Source organism: Pleurodeles waltl, chromosome 8 (genome assembly GCF_031143425.1).
Source record: "Pleurodeles waltl isolate 20211129_DDA chromosome 8, aPleWal1.hap1.20221129, whole genome shotgun sequence".
Lineage (NCBI taxonomy): Eukaryota > Metazoa > Chordata > Amphibia > Caudata > Salamandridae > Pleurodeles > Pleurodeles waltl.
In genome coordinates this window covers 1,228,479,651-1,228,497,443 of record NC_090447.1, presented here as the reverse complement: position 1 = coordinate 1,228,497,443, position 17,793 = coordinate 1,228,479,651, and positions in this window count along the sequence as shown.

Sequence of the window (17,793 nt, the reverse complement as noted above, 5' to 3'; positions counted from 1 at the left end):
GGGAATGTTTGCCACAATTTTCTCAAATATTTCCCAACACCATGAAGACATTCTCATAATCCTTGAAACTGTCTTCTGGAGTTCAACACACTCGAAAATTACTTGGGAGGTAAGAGACTTTTTTTCTAGGTGTCTACCTATTTGGATTCTAGTGCCTCGCTTCTACAACTGTATGGTACTGCTAAACACAAGGTCTGGATTCCTCCTCTAGAAACTGATTTGAGGAAATCAGGTGTATTACATGTTGTGGTTGTGTGACCGCATGTGTATTATACTTTCCCAAACCTTTAGGACCCTTAGGTTTCAAATGTCAAACCTTAAGCTATACTCTGAATAGTTGTGGCTCTGAGCAGTACGGCTTACAAAAAGGAACACGTGTTAAGCATTTAAACAGCACCAAAACAATTGAAGAGAAGAAATCGACAGGACACCAAAGAAAACCAAAACCAATTTGTAAAAATAAACTGCATGTTTACATTCACGTGGGATGGCCCACTTCAGTCACAGAGTTCAAGAGTTAGCACAGCTGAGAAGTCAACGTGTAACTTTGTACTCGCCAATTGGGCAACCATGTCTTTCCACGGTAAAAACAACAGCTTCACATTTGTACTATTAGAATATGTAAAATAAATGTTCTGCCCATGAGATATGTTACACCCTGCTTTAGGACTTAATAGGCCTGCCATGTGGGTGACTTACATACATATCAAGGGGAAGTCTGGCTTTCCCATTAGTTTAAATGCTAAAGTCAGGCTAGCAGTTTAGAACGCTCTTCCGGCCTGCAAATTGTGGGCTGGTATTCTTGTTGTACTCAAGTCATACCCATTCTTGCACAACCAGTGCTGCAGGCTCTAGGAGTGACGCTCTAACTTTCATGTCCTGGGTACCCTGGGTACCATCTACTAGGGACTTACAGTTAAGCTAGTTTAGCCAACTTGGTATGAGCCAATTTGACATTCCGGATTAATGGTAAGGGCACAGGGAGTTAGGTCTGGTTAGCAGGCCTCAGTGCACTCTAAGAGTCAACAAACCAGGAACATTTGCCCAAAACCTTGGGGGTGACCATACAAAAAGAGGCATTTCCTTACACTGAGCATTCACAAAAAGGTTAGAGCACTTCCCATATGTTGCAGTATGTACAAATCGTTAACTAGATACCCCTTTGCTACATCAAAGCATTATTCTGCATTTCTTTGAACCTGCTCAAAAATGGGAGAATGTAGGACTACTAGAGCTAGTTTGAATTGTAAGGATGTACCACTCTAGCATTCACATCATGTCTTCATTATTGGAAAATGTCATATTTAATACTATATTTTAATATTATGCCTGTAGGAAAGTACCATCTTGCCTGGCATGTTACCCCCATATTTCACTGTATATATGTTGTTTTAGGGTATGTGTCACTGGGACCCTGTCAGCCAGGGCCCCAGTGCTCATAAGTGTGCCCTGTATGTGTTCCTGTGTGATGACTAACTGTCTCACTGAGGCTCTGCTAACCAGAACCTCAGTGGTTATGCTCTCTCTGCTTTCTAAATTGTCACTAACAGGCTAGTGACCAATTTCACCAATTCCCATTGGCATACTGGAACACCCTTATAATTCCCTAGTATATGGTACTGAGGTACCCAGGGTATTGGGGTTCCAGGAGATCCCTATGGGCTGCAGCATTTCTTTTGCCACCCATAGGGAGATCTGACAATTCTTACACAGGCCTGCCAGCGCAGCCTGAGTGAAATAACGTCCACGTTATTTCACAGCCATTTACCACTGCACTTAAGTAACTTATAAGTCACCTATATGTCTAACCTCTACCTGGTAAAGGTTGGGTGGTAAGTTACTTAGTGTGTGGGCACCCTGGCACTAGCCAAGGTGCCCCCACATTGTTCAGGGCAAATTCCCTGGACTATGTGAGTGAGGGGACACCATTTCACGCGTGCACTATACATAGGTCACTACCTATGTATAGCGTCACAACTGTAACTCCGAACATGGCCATGTAACATGTCTAAGATCATGGAATTGTCACCCCAATGCCATTCTGACATTGGGGAGACAATTTCATGATCCCCCGAGTCTCTAGCACAGACCTGGGTACTGCCAAACTACCTTTCCTGGGGTTTCACTGCAGCTGCTGCTGTTGCCAACCCCTCAGACAGGTTTCTGCCCTCCTGGGGTCCAGCCAGGCCTGGCCTAGGAAGGCAGAACAAAGGACTTCCTCAGAGAGAGGGTATTACACCCTCTCCCTTTGGAAAAAGGTGTCAGGGCTGGGGAGGAGTAGCCTCCCCCAGCCTCTGGAAATGCTTTGATGGTGCCCATCTCTGCATAAGCCAGTCTACACCGGTTCAGGGATCCCCCAGCCCTGCTCTGGCGCGAAACTGGACAAAGGAAAGGGGAATAACCACTCCCCTGACCTGCACCTCCCAGGGGAGGTGCCCAGAGCTCCTCCAGTGTGCTCCAGACCTCTGCCATCTTGGAAATAGAGGGGTTGCTGGCACACTGGACTGCACTGAGTGGCCAGTGCCAGCAGGTGACGTCAGAGACTCTTTCTTATAGGCTCTTACCTGTGTTGCTAGCCTATCCTCCTTCCTAGGTAGCCAAACCTCCTTTCCTGGCTATTTAGGGTCTCTGCTTTGGGGAATTGTTTAGATAACGAACGCAAGTGCTCATCCGAGTTCCTCTGCATCTCTCTCTTCACCTTCTGCCAAAGGATCGACTGCTGACTGCTCAGGACGCCTGCAAAACCGCAATGAAGTAGCAAAGACGACTACTGCAACCTTGTATCGCTTCTCCTGCCGCCTTCTCGACTGTTTCCTGGTGGTGCATGCTCTGGGGGTAGCCTGCCTCCTTTCTGCACCAGGAGCGCTGAAGAAATCTCCCGTGGGACGACGGAATCTTCCCCCTGCAACCGCAGGCAACAAAAGACTGCATCACCGGTCCTCTGGGTCCCCTCTCAGCACGACGAGCGTGGTCCCTGGAACTCAGCAACTCTGTCCCAGTGACTCCCACAGTCCAGTGACTCTTCAGTCCAAGTTTGGTGGAGGTAAGTCCTTGCCTCCCCACGCTAGACTGCATTGCTGGGTACCGCGTGATTTGCAGCTGCTCCGGCTCCTGTGCAGTCTTCCAGGATTTCCTTCGTGCACAGCCAAGCCTGGGTCCCCAACACTCTAACCTGCAGTGCACAACCTTCTGAGTTGTCCTCCGGCGTCGTGGGACTCCCTTTTGTTTCTTCGGGTGGACCCCGGTTCACTCCGCTTTCAAGTGCCTGTTCCGGTACTTCTGCAGGTGCTGCCTGCTTCTGTGAGGGCTCCCTGACTTGCTGCGCGCCCCCTCTGTCTCCTCATACAAGTGGCGACATCCTGGTCCCTCCTGGGCCACAGCAGCATCCAAAAACCTTAACTGCGACCGTTGCAGCTAGCAAGGCTTGTTTGCGGTCTTTCTGCGTGGGAACACCTCTGCAAGCTTCTTCATGACGTGAGACATCCATCCTCCAAAGGGGAAGTTCCTAGTCCTCTTCATTCTTGCAGAATCCACAGCTTCTACCATCCGGTGGCAGCTTCTTTGCAACCTCAGCTGGCATTTCCTGGGCATCTGCCCACTCTCGACATTGTCGCGACTCTTGGACTTGGTCCCTTTGTTCCACAGGTCCGGAAATCCACTTTGGTTGCTCTGCTGGTGTTGGTCTTCCTTGCAGAAACCCCCTATCACAACTTCTGTGCTCTCTGGGGGCTACTTTTCAGGGTCTTGGGGTGGGCTATTTTTCTAACCCTCACTGTTTTCTTACAGTCCCAGCGACCCCCTACAAGCTCACATAGGTTTGGGGTCCATTCGTGGTTCGCATTCCACTTTTGGAGTATATGGTCTGTGTTGCCCCTATACCTATGTGCTCCTATTGCAATTCACTGTAACTTTACATTGCTTGCATTACTTCCTTTTGCTATTACTGCATATTTTTGGTATTGTGTACATATATCTTGTGTATATTTGGCATTCTCATACTGAGGGTACTCACTGAGATACTTTTGGCATATTGTCATAAAAATAAAGTATCTTTATTTTTAGTATATCTGTATATTGTGCTTTCTTATGATATTGTGCATATGACACCAGTGGTATAGTAGGAGCTTTGCATGTCTCCTAGTTCAGCCTAAGCTGCTCTGCTATAACTACCTTCTATCAGCCTAAGCTGCTAGAAACACCTCTTCTACACTAATAAGGGATAACTGGACCTGGTACAGAGTGTAAGTACCCCTTGGTACCCACTACAAGCCAGACCAGCCTCCTACAATGCCCTATTACCAGCAAATGACTACATAACATATAAGTAAGTTATCTAGGGTTAGTCTGTATCCTATCTATGACACCTAAAACCATATGGAGGAATTCCATCATCTTTTGCCTATTACAAAGGGAAGTTGAAGTGACACAGCTATTGCAGTATTGTCCTTTCTGTATTTACAATGTTCGGAGACCCAGTTGGAATTTTTTAAGCTATTGCTTTTCCTATTTGTGAACCTATATGTGGAGTCATCCTCATAAGATTTCCTTGGAGGTTCATATTTTCCGGGACACACAATAAGATTGTCCATGGATATATCAAGGAACACAAGGCCATATTTCTTTGAAAGGGTTTGTCTGCCATAAAAGACTTCTAATTCCTGTCTTTCATTTTAGTCTTGAGATCAGTTCTGTTTGAGGAAAGCAACTTATTGGAATTGCCCTCAGATACTAACACCTAAGTTACATCACCCAGGCCTCAGTGACTGGCTTAGTTAACTAGGGGGATTTCAGACACAGTGAGCGAGGTCTCCATAGTGGAGGAAATGTAATTTATGAATCATTCTCATTTATTTACTGTGTATGACTAATTTGCAGTGCTATCTCATTTACAGTGTTATTTCACACAGGCGATTTGGGGACTCCTGGGATAGTCAATGCTGCATGTGGCTAGTATATCCATAGTCAGTTTAGACTTGTGTGGGTAACTGGTGTACACTAGAGTTATGATGTACAGTGATTTCCCTGAGGGATATGCTACAGTATATTAAGTGAGCTACAGTTAACTATGTTTTTTACCCTTGTGTGTAATAAATATTCCATAATCATGTTTTCTCTTTCTCTGTAGACCGGAAAGTCATGTATCATCGGTAAGGTATTTCAGAGTATCATGTTTACATTTTTATTCAATTATCTTACTGCTTTAGATCCTATGTTTATGTATTTTTATTGGAAGTACTCTCTGACACCTCTATACACAACATAATTGCTCCTCTGATATTGCCATCCTGAAAATGTGCAGGCCCAATTTTACTACTAAATACGATGATGGGGTGGAGGGCAGGGGGTCGTGACCAAGGACGCATGGAGTGAGATGTGTGAATACCAAGCTCTGGAGTCCGAGACTTGTAAAGGCAGTTCTCCTGAAGCCCTGGGGGGGCAAAATAAGCTTATATGGTTGCCGGAGGCGCAGGAATACTGGTGACGCCAGCAGAAGCCATGCAGCTGTTAAGGCGAAGGTGCATGGAGCCATCTGCGGAAGAGAGACCCTGAATGCATCTTGTGAGGGAAAGATTCATGCAGATAAATTGAACTCACACGGCCAGCCTTGTTGTTTACAGTGAACGATGCAGTTTATAATGCAATTTAACCTGTAATAAGGTTAATTGCAGCCCTTAGCTTGGACAGCTATCCTCCAGGTTATCCGTTGTCCTGATGAGACCCCTGTATTCTTTGTGGGTTGCAAATGTCATCAACAGTTAAAAAAATAGACCCATCAAATCTTTATCCCAGAAGGACAATTGCCCTGTGGCTATACTTGCTAAATTATCAAATGTGGGTGTCTCTTTCTTTGTATCAATACACCAATGACTGTGTTTAAAATAGATATTGATATGTCTAATTGTTTAATTTGGTGTTCTTTCACTTGGGGTGTACTTTCTCACTACATTGGTTTTGTCACCAATGCAATTCTCAATGTCTTTTTATCTTTAGAATAAAGGTATTGTTCAAGAGAAGCTCAGATACTGGTTGCCTCCTATTTTCTGGACATATACCAGACAGATTCTTAAACTGTCTCTAAGATTAAAATGATTAGCTGTGTTAGCATTTATGATCAATTTGATTGCAGTACTCCATATTGTTTCTTTAAATAAGTTTTATGTGATTGCTTGTTTTCTGTCCAATTACTAATATCTATGTTTACGTGAACATTTGGGTCGCTCTTATAATGTACCATTTTGTTCAATATCAAGCTTTTCCCCACTACTTTTATCTCCTAGTCCCAGCTCTGGTATTGTATCATCATTGCCTGTGGCAAATCCCATTAAATTATCAGTTTCTTTTCATTTACCCACGTTCCTGTTATAAATGTTAGTTTACCAAAATGCCAGCGAAAAAAAATGTGACTTTACTTGCTTTTGGCCCATAATGACATCACAGGATTGATTTCTCAACCCTCTCTTTCCCACTAAAAGGTCATATCATCAGTAGACGCTGCTACCACTATCTACAACTAAATGAAGTCTGTTCGGCCCGGCATCCTTGGTGTGGTTTCCCCTAACTTTTTGCCTTCTGACGACCTGTTTTTCTGACTTAATTTCTGCTGGCTTTAGGATTCTGGGCACTTTACCACTGCTGACTAATGCAGATTCTCATGTACTCTAGACTTAGTAATATTGGCTAATCCACAATTGGCATATTAAATTTCCTTGTACGGCACTAGTAAAGTGCATTATATGTGCCGAAGGCCATTAAAGTAAATGCTACTAGTGGGCCTGCAGCACTAATTGTGCCACCCACATGTCTCAGGCCTGCCACTGCAGAGCCTGTGTGGGCACCCACTTGCCAGGCCCAAACCTTTCTTTTTATTACATATAAGTAACCCCTAAGGTAGGCCCTGGTTAGCCCCAAGGGCAGGGTGCAGGGTATTTGAAAAATTGGGCATGTACCTTTAGGTTTAACATGTCCAGGTAGTGAAAACTCTTAACATATGTTTTCACTGCTGCAAGGCTTTCTCTCTCATAGGTTAACATTGGGGTTACCTTAAAGTGTAACTCCGATTTAGGAAAAGATATAAATTTGGAGTTTGGTGTCTACGGACTCACAATTTAAAATCACAGCTTATGGTGAAGTTGGATTTTAAATTGTAAGTCTGAAAATGCCACTTTTAGAAAGCCTTTGCCACCCTAAGTGGGAAGAGTATGCCCAAATGTGTGTCCCAAACTTGCTGTGCCACTGGATTCAAGCTAGCCTGGCTGATAAGGGGTGATACCCCAAAACTGGTCCAAGGATGTCCAGGGAGGACAAGGCTTGGCAGTTTGGGCTGGACTGTTCCCATGGGGAGCAGGGCCAAGACTAACTTGCATATGGCTGGGTCCAAACTGATGTGGCCTGGTGGGCAAAAAACAATGGATTACACCAAGATCTCTGTGATGGGGGTGAAAGCTTGCATTGTTCAGCATTCCGTCCATCATCTGTTCTTTTTGCCTTTGTCACCCTAAGTGGGAAAGGTATGCCCAGACATGGGTCTCATGCTCACTGTGCCACTGGATTCAAGCGAGCTTGGCTGATGAGGGGTGATACCCCGAAACTGGTCCCAGGATGCTTGTTTCAGGTCCTGGGAGGACCTGCCCTGGAAGATCAGGCTTGACTGTTCCCATGGAGAGCCGGGTCAAGACTGATTTGCATATGGCTGGGTACAAACGGGGTTGGCGTGGTGGACAAAAAAACAATGGATTAAACCCAGATTTCTGTGACTGGAGGTGAATGCTTGCATTATTTAGCATTCTGTCCATCATCTGTCCATTTTGATTTTTTGAAAGTTGGCCTTTTCTTACTTTACCCATTCTGTGCTTCTGCCTGTCTCAAATGTATGTCTGGGGTGGATGGCAGCTGGGTTTAGTGCATTACCTCTAGAAAGTCATACACAAAGGGAGCTTGGGTGTGACATTTGCATCCTGATGGCCCATCACCAGACTGGTGGGTCTCTCTGGGCTAGAGTAGAGGGAGGAGCTGCCACATACACCTGCATAGGGCTGTGCCTTTCTTCACACAACGGGCTATATACCCCCTGTCTGGAGGCAAGTAAAGAAGGACTGGGACTCTTTGATCTTCAAAGGCCTCTTTGAAGTCTCCTACGCTTCAAAGAGACATTTGGATATAAATTTCTGGACCCCAAACCCCACCAAATCAGAACTATACCGGAACCGAGGACATTATGCCAGGAAGAAGGACAGCTGTGCTGCCAGGAGGGACTGATCTACAGGCCTACATGCAACACCAGCTCCACCACACCCACAATGGGCCTGAGCTACCCCCATACAACTGGACCGAGCCAATAAAACTAACCCCGGGCTGCATTGCAGAGAAGCTCCACCGAGCATCCTCATGAGAGTGCATTTCTACATGAGAGGAGGACATTATGACTAAAATTAAATCTTCCCCATCAGTTCTTTTTGATGGCCACAAACTCTCCCATTATAACAACCTAGCATTAGCTGTATTGCAATGAAGACATCTCATAAAGCCTGTCACTGACTTTCTTTTCCCCTGCTAAGAACAATCAGGAACCATTGGGTTTGTGCGTACTGTAAAGTATTTTGATTCATAAAGAACTCGGGCGAGGGCCTAGGTTAGTCGAGCATTGCTCCACCCTGTAAAGCAACTATGGGGCAAGAATATAAATGAATATAAGACTTGAGGAGAACTCCATGTCCTCCTCCTCTAAAAGAACTGCAATAAAGCTCAACAGCCTCATAGCACTTGTCACTGAGTTTGACTGGGAATAGAGGAAGCATGAGTAAACAAGTGTGGGAGAAGAGGCATCAGAAGTGCTTGCAAATCATTTCTGTCAAAACAGACGTTAGATAGTAATCTTCCTGCTCCCGCCTCCACATGACAAGCTGCTTCCTAGAGACGAACCTAGGTGGCCAAATAAGAAAGAAAAGAATTCCAACTGCAGATTACCAGTAGACTGTCTTTTGTCATTTTACCCACCCGTTTGGGTGAGCTTCCTGGTGAGCAGTATATCTGTTCCCCTTAGAGAACACTGAAGGGAATGAATGGCCTGCCTTCAGCCATCGCTCTTGCTGGGTTTGGAACACCAGGTTAGTGCAATTTTGTGTGTTCTAGCTTCTAACAGCCAGATACATTTGATTGGGTCTGTGTCAGACGCCAAATTTTGGATCTCTTAACTGACTACCAATTGAGAGAGACTGGTTGCCTGCTCACTGTAGTCCCAGTGGGCCTCCACAAATGTACAGCTGTTTAAAAGCACAGAGACAAAAAATCTCCCTGCAGCTGGGATAAATTGAACTCACCAAAAGAGCGGCCCCTAGATAAGCTAAGAAAATGAAGTCTGAGCACACCGTGGTGAAAGAACCTGCAGGTGATTGGCAGCAGGCAAAGGAAAGTGTGGTGGATATGATCCAAATGAATAGTGCCAGAGGGCTGCCTGGCTAGGAAGATGGAATATCTTAGAATAGAGATTGGAGGGCAGCATAGTTCCCTGCTCTCGTGAACTACAATGAACACAAAGGGTAACATTAATGCTGCTTTTATTTTTTATTATTTGCTTGTTGCTTTGGTTGTTTGTTGGAAGTTAGGTTTGGGGGTGGTTCAGAAGGGACACCTGGGACACACATATAGAATGTAGCATGGTTTTGCCCAACTTTTAGACGACAGAGAGAGGTTTGCCACCACTCAACATCATTATCCCAGGTGTACCTGGTATATATACTCCACCACATCGTACATCGTTATGAAAATTACTCAATGTGAGAGGTCTTAATTCAACAGCAAAGATAGTGGTCGTCATTAACTTATGAAGCACACAGAAGCCAACGTGTGTCACCTGCCGTATTATGAGTCACAAACACAAAACCGCCAGAAAAGAGCCACAAATCTGACACCGCCAGGCCGAACTACGGCAAGAGAGAGGCGGTCCCAACACCCTCACAGCCACACCAAGAAGATACCACCCTTCAAATGACAACCCACAAATCAGCACAGCCGTCGTTCAACGGCAGTAAGCCATTGGCAGTGTGGACCGCTGCGGTCCGAATATTGACTTCATAACAAAACTACCCCACATTGGCCATTTCGAGTACACCACACCTGATACTCAGACAAACACCACACACACAAGTAAAAAACACCCACCCACACATCCCACAATCCTCTGCAATGGAAAACAGCTGCCATGCAACTTGTGGCCACTCACAGCAAAGAACTGCACATCCTCAACAAGCCTCCTGCACACCCCAAACATCCATCACACACCACACAACAGCATTGCACACAAACATGCACCGCGCTATTGCACTATAGACCATTAGCACTCAATCCCACACAACCACACACCCTCCACCTCCCACAAAACACACCACCCTCTGCACAACCCATTCACCACATACACATCAACATTACCAAGTTCCTGCAAAAGCACACCTATTTCACAGATGATGAGTTGCGTGCCATGGTGAACAAAATTGTTAGGGTAGAGCCACAGCTGTCTGGGGAACAGATACAGCAAACATCCATATCCAGGAAAATGGAGTTATGGCGGAAGATCGTCCACAAAGTGAGCTCAGTGGGAAACTATCCACACACAAGGGACAACATAAGGAAGAGGTGGAACTGTCGCGTAGACTCTCATTATTCTAACAAGACTACTGGATTTCGAGTGGCAGAATTGCCATAGGTGTGGGAGACTAAGTCTAACCCACTGATTGACACCTGTCGCTCCAATCCGGGTTTTGCTCTGGCTAACTAGCAGTGCCTTATCTCAACCCAAGGGCAGGGATGACTGGGCAGCCGAGCGCATGATATAATTGGTTTCTCAGGGAAACCGTGGTCACTCAGGTCTCATCCGTTTCTCTCAATTACATTGGTCTCATACATACAATGACAAACAGAGGCAGTAAATGTTTGAATAATTATTTTAATAAAACAACTGCATCTTAGATAGCAGAGCGTGAGCTGCAATAACCAGAATGACACAGCATGACAATATTTAAATGGTGACAAGGAAAATGAAGCATAAGAATAACGCCACCATATTCTCACTACAATTAATAGACTAATTCCTGCCTAGATCGCAATAGAGCACAGCGTGTTAAGCTCTAATTCTGCCCTTCATGTTCCCCTGGGAAGACATCATCCCCCATACCAGAACAAAGGCCTGAAGTCTGCATTAGCATCTGTAGCGAAGCATTCAGCAATCAGCATACAGTCATGGTTCTCTGGCTGGAATCTCCCTCTAACGTGTAAGGGACAGGAAAGCGCTTTTATAATAGAACAGCTGATGTTCTGAGAAAATGTCCCTACGTAAGGATGTGTGTTTTCTACGAATGTCGGAGACTAAACTTATACCACGTTCACCGGCAATGTACCTTGCTGTAGCCTTGGAAGAAGCACAGAGTGAGCAAGAATGTGTTGTTTGAGAACTGAGTGCTGGCCTAGACAAATCAGTTAGATAAATAGAAAATAAAACAAGACCGTAAAAGTGGCTATTGTAACAATAATAAAATGAAGCAGAATAAAATATATCTAGGTTAGAGTGCACAGCGTCTGGCCTAGTATGCTAAAATAATGTGCATGGAGCTATAGCTAAAATGACTACACAACACCCTCCCCTTGTCGTTTGAAGGTGGTTCAAAGCCTAATTATATATAAAATGCTACTTAAAAGCTCAACCTAAGATATACATGTAAAAATCTCAACAATCACAAGTTCAAAGGACATATGAACGTATGAAAGGACAACTTAAAATTGTTGACATGTGGCGTACAAGGACCAAATTTCAAGACTCAGATTTATTTTTAGAATATCCAATTGGTTCTGGGATCATAGAGGACAGGAAATCTTCCACTTCGGCAGGTGTTAAAGGTAGAAAGGCATCGCCGAGAAGGACCAGGGAGCAGTCGTGTTCCATAGCCTGGGCCTCAGTGCCCAATGATGAGTTAAAGGCCACATCTTCCACGAAGGGTAACTCATGAGTAGCTTCCCGCAGGAAACACACCCTCAACGAGCATGTCTGGTAATGATCCCTCAGCGAGAACATCAACAGATCAGCATCCAATGAAAGCGAGCACTGCGTGGAAAGGCAAACTCCCAGTGCTTGTTCGAAAGAGCACAAAAGGCTACACACAATCCAAAGCCTGTCTAAATAATAGAGACCAGTCACACTCCAAGTGCTCCAGGAGTGTTGCTTCAAAAAACTGCAGCATGCGATCATGACACAGCTGCGCTGATGGAAGAGCTTTCATTCCTCCTTGTTGCGGCAGGACAGCCATTGCGCATAAAAAAGGGCGACAGCAAAATGCCAACTATCATAGCCAAAGTTATTGGAAATCCCCCAAAAATACCGGAGAAAATTGAATGGTATCTAACTGAATATGGAGGAGAAGGTGTGAATGAAACCAGAACCAATAGCCTTAAAAAAGTTTGCGATTCCAGTTGTACTGGACGCATTAAATATCGCTCCCACGAGTTCACCAAAGTGTCTAGAAAAGTTTGTACTTAAAAGGGACAGTATTTCTGCTGACGACCTTGCCACCTGAAGTGTGTAGGTCTACCGGGCAGATGTAAGAGCCACATGTTTTTGAAACAATAGCGCCTTAAGTCTGCTCAACTTGTTAAAATTCACATTAGAAGTAGTAATGTGAGGCCAGATGTCTGCTACCTCTTTTATTTTGGTGGGAGGAAAGAGTACATTCCTGCAGCATGTAACAATCTTAGAAACTGAAACAACATAAACTATTTTGGCTCGCATCCCACAACAGTCTTCAATATTGAGGAGAACATAACTGCCATTTGAAAGCACCTGGACGTAGGTCTAATCAAGGGACCTGGAACTCCCTTCAGATAAAAAGCTAGATTTCTGCAGATCCGTTACACGCCCCATGCAAGGACAGCTGACTGAAGTCTCGCATTCACTACCACTAAGAAAGACTTCTTTCATGCCACTGAGACATTTGTACGAGAAGGGTAGCTCCCACACCTCATGGAGGTAACTATCTCCCAGGCTTTCATATCTGCCTACTGGAATGTGTTTTAAACAGGAGGTGAATTGAAGTGTTTAAATAGGCGGATTAATGACTCTATGTCTTAGGCTCTCAGCAGATGGTATTTCAGCCACAGTAGAAGTCAACTCTTCTAATTTCCCGATGTTTTGCATGACATAAGTCGCTTCTTTCTTAGCCATTAGTTGTTGTTGTCCAGTTAAATTAAAGGAAGAAAATATTTCCCTTGCGTTGACATGCTGCCAGGGAACGCGACCCACCTTCAATGTTTGAAGTGCCCAACCCAGCTGAATAATGGACCTTAGCTGACTCTGTCCATGGTGTAAAGAAGACATATCTGTTTGTATAATGTCTAAAGCAGAAGAGACAATATTGTTTAAGGTGTATATCCGATCAGACAGGGTATTAATCCCATTATCTACAACAGCTAATGCCTTTTTTAGATTTTCCTGGTCCATTTGCCTTAACCGGACAGCTGCTTCTTGTTGGGAAAGCTTCCAAATTTCATTATATACTTCATATAAGAAACGCTTTCTGCAATGTTTTCTGCGGCCTAACAGGAAGTCCTGTAAATCGGTATTATTTGACAGGAGACTGAGGTGTTCTTTAACCGCGTCTAGTGTGGAAGTTCTTAACCATTGCTGGCACAGTTTCCCTACACTGTATGTTGTAACTATACTCGCAGGTTCGGATGATATATAACGAGGGTCTGGCCTATTAGTTCTAAAACCCCCTGAGGAGTTGATAAAACATTGGTGACACCCATTGGTATATACTGGCCACAATAACCACCCGCCAGGACATGTCAGTGAAACATTAAATGTATCACTCTGGATCCATTCATCTAGCTCATTTTCAGTTGTATTTGTGTATTTTTGCCAATTATACAATTTTGCAGGGTCAGGTAAACTGGGCATGTTCAATTCCTTGATCTTTGCTAAGCCTAGACAACTTGTTTGCTGTACAGTCTTTCCCCCTAATTTCCCAATGTCTAGTTCCCCACACACTTTTCAAGTCAATCGACTTCAGCCAATATTGATAGCCTTCTACTGTCAACCAGGAAGCAAAGGAATCCGAATATATAAACTTTGTATTTGTCAATAATATGCATGTTTTCAATAGGTGGCAATTTAAAATAAAACGACTCAGCATTTCTAACATCATGCCCAGAGAAATATGTAAACTTTTCAGAATACGTTCTGGAACTCCCTTGCAGTGGAGTCAGACAATGTTCCCATTGTGTATAATTAAAAGCAGTTTTTGGACTGCTCGCTCTGTGTATGAAGTGGTGCCCATAATAATTATAGCAAAACTTTTCACCATAATTTTCTTTAGATTGATAAACATCTTCGTTTTCAAATACAGTATAATACTGCAATTCAGTCATCATGGAATCAACTGTTTTCACATCCCAATCATTAGAAACAATGGCTGGTATTATTATATCATTCATTGAAAGTTTGAACACATATGGTATTTGAATGACCTCAGTATGGCTGTATATATCAAATCTTACTTTATCCCAAACAATCCCATCAGGAATTGGTATAGTGGAAATGTTCACACAGGACACATCTCTGCGGACTTTGTGTGATGAAAAATGTGGTTTTAGGAACTCATCCACCAGTTCTCTCAATCCAAAGCAGGAATGCTAGTACAGTCAAAGAAACCCACAGATAGTTCCATGGAAGAATGAAGTAAGTTACTTTAAGCCAGTTTATCAGCTTACATGTTTTCGACAGTGTCCTGCCATTGATTAAGTTTGACCAATGACTTTGTGTTTCACCACTGCGCATATTAGTTGCTCAATGTTCACTAGTAGCACATTGTATGTTTTGTTCAGCCTAGCCGCCTATTGGCTTTGACATTGCATTAGCCATTACATTCTGTATTCTGCCTATTGGCTTTGACATTGCATTAGCCATTACATTCTGTATTCTGCCTATTGGCTTTGAAATGCTATTAGATATTACATCCTGTATCCAGCTTAGCTGCCTATTGGCTTTGACATGATATTATACATTGCATTTTGTATTCAGCTCAGCTGCCTATTGGCTTTGACATGATATTATACATTGCATTTTGTATTCAGCTCAGCTGCCTATTGGCTTTGACATGACATTAGACATTGCATTTGATATTTAGGTTAGCTGCCTATTGCCTTTAACGTGGAGTTAGACATTGCAGTTGAGAATCCAAGCTGTATTTTTCCAAGCTGTGTTTTTGCACAAGATGAACCAAGCTGTTTTCTTCTCACAGTAGACTAGACCTGATAAGAGAGGGTACATTGGGTGTTTTTCTCTGCTCGAGCCTGGGAAGAGGAGCAGTCTAGGAGATCTGGCCAATCTCCAAAGGCTTGCGTAGTTTTCCCGAGTCTGAGAGGAGGGGGCACACCTTTGTAACGGATGTTACAGGCTTCAGAGAATCAGATTCGAATCTGCCTGACTTCGTGCTGGAACTTGGCGCCAGTTGCCAGCATCCCGTGTGGGTAGATAAATCTCTTTCTCGCAGCTGACAAGGAGTCATCAGCTTGCAGACCCTAGAAAGATGAAGCTGTAAATAGTTTCTCACACGGTGAAGTATTTGTTTTGCTTTGCATTCAATATCTTATAAATATAACCTGCAGTGTATATTGCAAACTGATATATTTTGTTTTCATTGAACGTGTGCTTGAAATCTACTAATCCGTCAGTTACGAAATTGCGGTTGGGGAAGAATTAACAACAATAAAAGTCTTCTTTGAACTCAGAAGTGCATTCTTGATATGTTATGTAAGTGCTGAAAACGAGAAAAGAACAGAAGCACTACATTTGGTACCAGAAGTGGGGCCGTTAAGAGGCGGTTAAGGGGTTTGACGAATTAATAGATTTCTACGTGCACACTTTAAAAGTGTAATTGTTTTTGTTGTTTGGAGAATTACAGAAATTGTTTTTTCTGTTGTTTGGAGAATCACAGAAGCACGGCAGACCATGTTTGAAAATGCATGTGTTGTTAAACTGCCCGATGGTGCTATGAAAAACTGTGAATTGATTTCTGTTTGGAGAATTACAGAAGCACGGCAGACCATGTTTGAAAATGCATGTGTAGCTAAACTGCCTGATGGTGCTTTGAGAAATATTCTTTTTTGTGATGAAGCATATTTAGAAAATGTGCCTTTTGGAAGCAATGATGACAGAAAGGTTTTGATACCTTTATCTGCTTACAGAGAAATGCAGGAGAAATGTAGGCAGTTGAAACATGAAAATAGGAATTTACGTGAGCAAATTAGCCAGAATACATTAATTCAAGATAATGCTGAAAGTTATAAAAATGCTGTTTTAGAAGAATCGTTCTTTTCCCATTCCAGTAATGAGGGGGTTAAGACAGCTTCCAGCTGCTCTGAGCCTTTGTGTGAGCCAGGGTTTTTGGCAGTGAAAGCGCATTCCTTAACTGATAACACGGATGAGAACGGCGGAGCTCAGAATGTGATTTACGAGTTACCGTTGCAAAATGCACAAGTAAAACGAAAGATTTTAGAGCTTCTTACTGTTTGTATTAAGCAAGAGACACCGAGTTTCATTAGCTTGTTTGATTTTTGGAAACAGAATAGCCCTCATTTGAGTGAAATCCTAACACTTTTGTATATGGTCATTGGGAAAAATTATATGCAGCTGCGCGCTTGTGATTTGGCAAATGAAATAATGCAGACTTTAGGTTTCTGCGCAGTGCTAGAAGGAAATACTTATGTACATGTAAATCAAGAACAAGGGAAGAAAATAGTGCCCCTAGCTAGGATCATACACTGGATCTGGTACTTGCAAGACAGGGCTAGAGTACCACAGGTAAAAGAGTCACCAGTGAATTTGAGTGCACCATTTGAATTCGTGTTCACTGAAGATAAAAAGCATGTTTGTTTTACTAATGATTCATTGACTGAAATGTTATTTTATGGCACAGGAGAAGGAACAGCGTTGTACAATGTGTGTCAGATTTTAAAGCAAGAGCTACGTGAGATGTGTCATTTTTACACTGATTCTTGGTTCATTGCTAATGTTTTAGCTGTTTGTTTTTCCACATGGCTTGCACCTAACTGGTTCAATTACCTTGCAGATGTTAATGAGAAAAATTCAGAGAGAGAAGTGTTCACCCAGAGTTCTGCCTTAGTGGGGATGGCTAAGTGGGTGCCCCAGAAATGTGAACAGCTGAGAGAAAAAGCCACTTACAGGTGGGCAGAGATGAGAGAGATGCACATTCCCCTAGATTTGATAAAAACTGTGCAGCACGCACAAAAGCAATCTGTCATGCAAGCAGTCATAGAGCAGTTGGGGAGAGGAAAGTTACCAGGACAGAAATGGCAAATTGATCAGGTTTTAGGGAGAGTGATTGCTGCAAATTACCAAAGAAAAATCGAAATTATGCTGATAACTAGAAAAGAATCTGATTCATTCATACAAATTGGAGACAGAATGGCCCAACTTGACAAAAGTGCAGTGAATGGAGGTTTGGTAAAGAATGAGTCTGCCCCAGCCCTTCTGACAGTGCAAGAAAAGGGAAGCTGTGGTGCAGCAGATAAAAACCTCAGTGCTGAGGTGTGGGTTGAAGCCCTAAGTGACCCTCCAGAACCTGCAGAAAATATAACAAAGGGCCCCAAAAACGTCCTGCTGATTATAAAACAGGGAAAGAAAGAGGAAGGGTGCAGTTTAAATGACAAATGTTATTTGCAAGAAAAGTCATACTTTTTTATTTTGCAGATCCTACCACGTTTCGCCACTGTCCCTGAGTGTGCTGTGTG